This window comes from Seriola lalandi, unplaced genomic scaffold (genome assembly GCF_002814215.2).
Source record: "Seriola lalandi dorsalis isolate HSWRI2012SDOR001 ecotype SW California unplaced genomic scaffold, Sedor1 jcf7180002054951, whole genome shotgun sequence".
Classification (NCBI taxonomy): domain Eukaryota; kingdom Metazoa; phylum Chordata; class Actinopteri; order Carangiformes; family Carangidae; genus Seriola; species Seriola lalandi.
This window is the reverse complement of record NW_019525502.1, coordinates 584607-592974: the sequence shown is the minus strand read 5'-3', so window position 1 is coordinate 592974 and position 8368 is coordinate 584607. Positions and strand designations below refer to the sequence as shown.

Below are 8368 nucleotides of genomic sequence, written 5' to 3'. Positions count from 1 at the left end.
CACACACACACACACACACACACACACCCTCTTCCCAGGCACGTACAGTCTTGTTTTAGAAAAGCAAGCAAAGAAACTGACTTATTTCTTTTGATTTTGTTCCCCTGCATAGCTAACACAAACTGTCACAGAAGCTTACTTCTTTTATATGTGCCTCCTGGAAATATTTTACAACAGTCTTGAAGTAGTAAAGGGCCTTTGAAGCCCACCCAATCCCATAAAAGCCTAACATCTGGTATGGGATAGTAGCATGGAAGAAAGCAGCACAATGAAGTTAGGTATACAGTGTCAGTGGTATATATTTGTAAAAGCATTCTGGGTGGCAAGAGCTGGTGGTTTGGAGGTGGAGGTGCACAAGACAGGACAACCAGTTCCAGTTAACAACCAGTTCCTCTCAAAACAAACCATCAGAAAGACACATGTACGGCACGTGCACTTATGTGCATGCTTCCATTAGTCAGGTATTTTTAGGTCACGCAAAAACAAAACACACGTTGTCACACTCACAGAGTGTATTTGCCTGTGTGTGATAGAATGACTCTATGAACAACAGCACTGACACGATTTCACATTCTTAAACAATTCATTGCTCTACACACAGGATAAATACCATGAATGTTCCCGCTGTTGCAGGCTGGATGTGTACACGTGTCAAGACATGAAAAGTACACACGTCCGAATAAGCTGCAGGTGAAGTTACTGTATTCTGAAAAAGTAACACCCATACGCAGCAACTAAATACAAACACAAGCACTTTGTCACCAACCCTGTCTCCTACTAATTCATTAATATATTAATCATTTGTAACAAACTATGTTTGGAAAGAAATGCAATGCTGCCTGGATTATGTTTGTCATTAACATAATAAGGAAATGCTCTTAATTAATGTATCTGGCAAACTGCAAAGCACGCTGAAGGCTTCATAAAAGTTCACCCAACTGAGGTATAGACTATTAAACTTTTTCTGTTTCTGTTTGGGCATTTCCAACACTTGGTAAAGGTCAGGAGAAAAGAATGTGGTCTTGGTTAAAGAGTGAAATTTTGTTAAGTGACCTGAAGACACAATGTGTTTATTAACACTTAATTGAAACTCTGAACTGTAAGTGTTCTTATTGTCCAAATCCAACCACATGCTATAGATTTGGGATGTGAACCCTGGTCTCCAAGACAGCTTCCCGCCATATGACTCACATGCAGCAGGTAAATGTAAATGTCTTCCAACACTTAAAAACAAAGGAATGTAATCCAGGCAGAAATGTGTATAATATCATATAAAGGTCCTGTCTAAGAGACAGGGTTGGTGTAACCCAGGTTTGGAGAAATCCTGTGTAAATGAAGTTATTTACAGAGTCTTCAGACCCCTTCAATTTTTTCACATTTTGTTATATTACAGGCCTTTTTTTGATTTTTTTAATTTTTAATTAAAAGGTCTCATGTTGTATAAAGTGAGATTCTCATGCCATTTTTGATTGTAAAGAAGCTCAGGGACTCGCTTCTAATTTGGTCACTGACCTTGAGAGATTGTTTTTGGTACTTAAAATCACAAATGTGTCTTAAGACTTTAAATAAAACACTGGAAAAGAGTAAATATTGGGAAATATCTTTTTTTTGGTGGTACAGAACAAAGTTATGACAATAATAAAATAAATATTGCCACCATAGCAACATGTCACTAAATAACATTATCCGTATCACAAGTGTTAAAGGAGTATGGATCATTGTGCAATAAATATAAAACAAAATATTACTTTTTCCCCTCATCTACACTCATTATCCCATAATGACAACAGAAAACAGAACAAGTGAAAACAGAATTTTACAAAATGTGTGCAAATTAATTAAAAAGGAAAGAACTGAAATGTCACACAGTAGCTCACAGACACGATTCTGCAACCCAGAGTAAGCCTTTCAAAGACACCAAATATCTGGTGTATTAATAGCTGTTAATTAAAACAGAAACAGAACATTTCATTTGAAGTTGCTCTGAAAGAAAGTGTTGAGACATACACGTTTGTGTCTTACCTGGAGTCAGATGAGAAGATTCTGCCACACAGAAATAAGTCATGTTTAGACTACTTCACTGTAACATTAAAAGTGTAAGGAGCAGGGAAGAAGGGAATCGCTTGCTCCTCCAAGAGGGAATAAAATAATGTCGTCTTCCAACTTACAGCCACTTTCTCAGGCTTTGTTACCAGGAAACAAAGTAAACACATAAAAAAGACATAAAGAGTTGACTCTTAAAACAATCAGCGCCCTGGATCTCACACTCTTGGCGACAGGTGAAGCATTGTTGGGATGGGGAAAGTTGTAATGTCAGGTGTGGTACATGATATCATCCGCTGCAACATGCACGTGCACATGGAGTATGGTGACTATTAATGAAGTTCTTCCTTCTTGTAGATTCCTTCAGTCAGCATAACTTTCATTTGTTGACAGGCAAATATTTTCTCAGCGTCTTGTAGCGCATTCCAGGAGACAACCTTGACTCATTCAATCAACCCCCCCCAAAATTTGAGGCAGGCGGTCACAAAACTTTTCCCTGTAACCTACTTTACTTTCTGATGTGTGATGTGATGTGTGACTGTAGGTGTCATCAGCCAGTTCACACAAATTTACAAAATCCAGGTCAATTACTTTGGCGTGTCATTACTTTGCAGGTATTTTGTTTCCTTGTATATATTTTTGCCTCCTGTCAACAGCCCCAACCAGAAACTCTGGCACCTGAGGATAGTTATTCCAAGTAAAGACTGACCCAGTGTTGGAGGAAGGAGTAATATTTTTAACCTACACATCACTGCTGATGGGGTAACGCCTCTGACACACCCACCAAACGAGAGAAAAACGTACCTCAGAGCTTGTGTCATTCGACCCGGAAAACCATTTCGACTCAGTTTCAAAATTGATAATGAATACACACGTGCAACATTTCTAAGCAGAAACAATGAAGACAATGTCTTACCGTTAACAATTCTGGTGACAGAAATGATTTACCATAACTGTTATTTGGAGCACTTTGCAAGACTTTGAAACCCCCCTCTGTGCTTTACCCAACAGGAAAGCACAGTGGATTCTCTCACCTCCTGTTTGGCAACCTTTCACCTGCAAGTGTGATGGATAGGAGCAAAAGCTGCAGACATCTGCTAACTGCAGTTGAAATGTTATCAGTAAATACATTTACTTGTGAGACAATTGTATGTTTTGCTCCTTTATTGTGAATGGGACTTAACATTTTCACACTGAAATGGCCAAGAAGTTTGCAAGTTTTCAGACTACACAACTCAAAAACATAGTGGTGTATTTTGGTTGGTTAAACTAGACAACCACTGTAAATTCTCAAGTAGTGGTTAGCAGTAATGCTAACACTTCCTCTCTGTTTACCTGCTGTCATTTCACATATTCCACTTTACCTTTTTCTTTCAACACTTCCTCCAGACTTTACACATTAAAAGTCTTGTAGTTTTCCCTTATAGTTAGGCTTTTAATGTGAAAAAGCACCAGAAAGTGTTGTTTTTTTTTTTTTATTTTATTTTTGAGAGTAGCTTAGCAGTGATCACAAGGGGACAAAAGAGAAGGGGATGCAACTTCTGACACCAACTATCTGGTGTATTTATAGGCCTAGATTAAATCTGCAGAGAAATACACATTTAGTCTCTTATTCAGTCAGATGAGAAGGCCGACATCAGCTTCTTTTGACGGAAGTAAGTCCAAAACATGTTTAGACTAGTAGCAGAGAAGACTGGAATAACTTGCCCTTTTAAGAGAGAGAAAATTATTTCTTCTTCTACCTCAGTCTTTGTTACCAGAAAACAAACATATAAAAAGAAATGAAGAGTTGACTTGTTTGGCAGTCAGTGCCCTAAATGTGACTCTTATGGCAACAGCATCTTTGGTCTTGGGAAAGTTGTGGTATAACATACCGTACTTTAATAAGTCAGGTGTGTTTTCAAATCAACACCTGCTGGTTCAACGTGCACATGGAGTATGTTGACTATTGTCAGTGACTTGATTGATGAGTGCCTTGCAGGCAGGTATTTTCTCAGATATTTTTCCTGGCATGTTTGTGATTCTACCAGTAAGCAAAACGCACATTAAGTGCTGACTCGTATTTGTCAATCAACTCCCTAAATTTGATGCACACAGGCGAAGCGAAGCCGCAAAACGTGTCACTTGTCTTTAACCTACTTTCTGATGTTGCGTGAGGTGGGCGTCTGTTTCTCACAAGCCACATCATGAAATAAGAAAATCTGTGCAAACTATTTAACCGCCAGCTGTGTCAAGACTTCATGGGAATTTCGTTCCCTTGTTCATATTTTGACCTCCTGTCAAGGCTGATTTTGATGTGCTTTGTGGAAATGCATACAAAAATGAGAAAAATAACTGATATGTTTTTCTATATATTTGTTTATCAAGTTCACAGATGTCCACCACATTTACATTATAAAGGGTCAAAGCACTTCTTATTTTAAAAACTATGCCAATGATTTAATTACAAATTGAGTCATCAATCACTGCTTCTATTGTGTGGTAAGTTTGGAGAACCTACTGTGTTTTCTAAGGTCAGATATCAGGTGAGCTTCAAACTCACACCAGCTTGATCACATGTACATCCAAGATGTTGTTGTTTTAACGCAATCTATTGCCAAATGCATAATCATCCCCCTGTGGGCCATGAATTACTGGATATTTATCTTTCCTCATTTATGTATTGGCTTCCTGTTATCTTAGTCTCAGCCAAAAACCACTTGATTAAAAATGCATGCCGCCTTTATGTTGTCAAAAGTGACAGTGGCTCCAGTGATGTGATAGAAAACAAGTTGATGCTGTGAAAGCATACAGGCCGAGGCGCGGTGAAGAGACACTTGACAATTTAAATGGCTGTTTAATTTTTACTATCTCTCCGAGCTTGGTTAACACACTGGTGTCAGTCTACGGGTGTACAGCCATGTTAGCAACTCTGGTGCTTTAAGCTAAAATCCTATCTGTCTGAATGCTAACATGCTGATGTTAAGTGGATGTCAGCGTCTTTTACAGATAGGCTAGCAGAGAAGAACAACCAACCAACGCCCTCACAGCTATACTGCTAACTGCTAACTCTGCTCTGGTCTAGCCTCCCCACTCTCTCTCTTTCTGTCTCTCTCTCTCTCTCACCCACTCAGCACACAACTAATGTTCTGAGCTATTCCTGAAAGTAACTGCACTACTTTCTTTAATTTCTTGCTACTGCTGCCGCTTGACGCTCAGTATACTACAGGACAAACCAGAAAATTCCTGAAGAAATTTTGAATGTTGCTGCTGTTTTGTTCATATCCATCACACACATCTCTTCAGAGGACGTTACTTTGAGTTTCATTCATGTTGTAGAAAATGATCCTAACTCTGAACTCAGTCACTGCAGATTCTCCCTCAAAAACTTCTTTGAAACTGTGATGACCGGACAAAGTGACCTAACAATGATGGTTTTCAACCTAAATTTCTCCCCACAAGACATGTATACACATGTACATTTGATCTGCAATAAAGGTGCTGTGATTTCTCCTGCTAGAACAGAGCAACATGGACATCAGTAAAAAAAATGCACTAATTAGCCAATCACAGTCAGTTGTGTGAAAGTGTGGGCAGCAACTGTTGTGCACTTGTGTGTGCCTGTCAATGTGTGTGTGTGTGTGTGTATTGTTGTGTGTGGTAGTAAAGCCATCGTCGAGACACTTATAGACACTTATAAAGTTAATATCCGTAAGGTGGAGATGGTGATTGTGGGTCTGTCAATGTATGTGTGTGCGTGGTGTTAGAAAGTGCCAAAGCTTAACCTTCAAAAAGCCCTTTGAAGTTGTCAGGACCGGCCAAAATGACCTCACAATAATGGTTTCTAAACCGAATTTGTCCTCACAATTCAGAAAGACATGCAAGAAGAACCACACAACAACACGCACACACAAGTACACGCAAATACACCATATTGATTTACCTTGGAGTTGCTCTCATACCTGAGTTAAAAGGCTAAGATTGAATGAGTCCAATTATCCAATCAGAATCAGCTTTGTCCTTTTCTGCCCACCGACTGTCAGTAACACCTGCTGAATGAGGCTGAAATGAGAATCTCAATTTTGACTTCTGAGCTATAGAAGAGCAAAGCTTTGAGCAGTAACATTTTCCTCATGGGGTGGCTCCTCCGGCAAGGAACACTCACCACACAGATACTTGGTATTGATCAATTCTGAGAGTTGATGTCAATAAGCATTCACAGTCATTGGTTTTAATATTATATCTACAATATCTTTGTACAGAGTATGAATTATACAATGACAATCGGGTGGGTCAACTTTCTCTCTGGGACGAAGGGGGAACCCAGTACAATGCCTCACCTCATCAGTGAGGTGTGTTTCGGTCCTTACAGCATCTTACTTGATTAACTAAAACTCTGAAATGTAGAAGTGGAAGTATAACATGGAAACGCGTATCTCAAAATTGTGCTGTAGCTAAAGAGTGAATGTGCTTAATTACTTTCCACTAATGTGAATATTATTTTGCTTTCACACGTGGATTTTGATATTTTTCAATAAAACTACTGAACTCCTGACTGAAAATGAAGGGGGTGTCTATTATAAAAGTTAATATCAAAACGGTTAAAGCCTGGATAAACCACCACATAAAAGACTATTAACATAAAATAATAAAGTCTATATTGACGTAAAAAATCTCTACAACATCTTACTCCATTGTCTCGTTGCTGATGAGTGAGCACCAGTGTTTGCTACAATTAGATTGATATTTCATATTCGTAATGAAATAACAAGCCAAGACTGGAAATTATAGGTTGCGCTATCAACTAGCTAAAATTAGTTAGCTAAACTGTAACTTGTACTTGTACTTGACACAGTCTAATTCAGAAACTCTGAAGGTAAAGTATACAAGCTAGATAGTTAGCTACTGCTACTTGCATTTACCTACAGTGTCTCTGCAAAGAGCGGAGGCTTGAGGACGGAACCACTGACGGATTGAGACGTTCAGCTAACGTCAAGGTTTGTTTGTTTTTTTAAAGGTTAGACTATGGCAGTATTAACCTACTTTGCCAATTTTTTCTTGGGCGCTCCAGTAACCTAATAGCATATATCACCTAACTGCAAGGTCCACAGTTCAATCACCGGTTGGGGATATTTATTGCGTGTCTTACCCCTGTCTCTGCAAGACAGATGAGGCTCTTAAGAACTGGTGTTGACAGAACTTCATACCCCTCCTACATTTTGAGTTTTACAACAGTTTATTCACAAGAGGTCAAACAGGAAGTCCAAACTCTCTGAGGTCTAACTGACCCCAAACAGTATGTGAGGCACAGGATACTTTCAAACACAGATACACAAACAAGCACAAACACGTATGAAAACACACGCAGGCACGAAATAACACAAGTTCCTAATCGCCTCGTCTTCTTCTTCTTTTTCCCAAATGTGGACACAACAATTAACGTGCAGGCGGGCTATCCTGTCGCCACACACACCCACACACACACACACACACATACACGCACACACACACACACACACACACACACACACCCACCCACACACACACAGGGCTTAAATAGGAAGCTTGTGCTTCCCTCTGCTGTCCCTTTTGGAGTAATATTACTGTGAAAGGAACCTGATAGTCGTGTGAGTGTGTGTGTGTGTGTGTGTGTGTGTGTGTGTGTGTGTGTGTGTGTGTGAGGTGTGTGGGAAGTGATACAGAAATACACAGACTAAACAGAAATCATTTGTGAGGTTAAAGGGAAACAGACTGAATTCAGTAAGTGTGTCCATTTGTGCTTATGCGTGTGTGTTTGTGTGTAAAAGAGCCTTGACAAATCCAGATGAGCCACAGCAGCTGTGGTATCACACATAAAACACACACAGGCTGAAATTTCACACACACACACACACACACACACACACACACACACACACACAGCAGTTTCATGACATGTATTTCATGTAATGGAGCAGAGTTGCTGGTGAGCAAGAGGCAAGGTAAAACAAGGGAAGGGAAAGATAAAGAAAGAATAGACATACAACACAAATACACACACACCAAAAAACCCCCTGAGGGAGGAGGCGTGACAGTCTTCATGATTGACAGCAACAGGTTTGCAACACAGACTCAAGTGTGATCTCATTCAGATTTTAAGTGTGAGGAAACTTTTTCAACACTGGAAATAATAGGAGCTAATTTACAGAAGTACAGGGTCATGGGTGATATGATGAAAGGCTTTTTCCACCCGACACGATACTGTAAGCTACGCTGCCTAAGATGTGAGGCAAATAATACATACCTGGAATTTCTCTTGAGATTCCTTCCAGTGATCACACCTATATCATGTAACTCGAATGAGCCT

The 8368-nt window shown here is 39.5% G+C and overlaps 1 long non-coding RNA gene across 1 annotated transcript in view; it reads right to left on the bottom strand.

Annotated features, from left to right (window-relative positions):
* LOC111645424 (uncharacterized) overlaps window positions 1-2284 on the bottom strand; it is a 56367-nt gene extending 54083 nt beyond the window's left edge. The window contains exon 1 of the long non-coding RNA XR_002759867.2: window positions 2023-2284. This is a non-coding gene — a long non-coding RNA (uncharacterized LOC111645424). The remainder of the gene's footprint in view (window positions 1-2022) is intronic.
* Between the last annotated feature and the right edge of the window lie 6084 nt (window positions 2285-8368).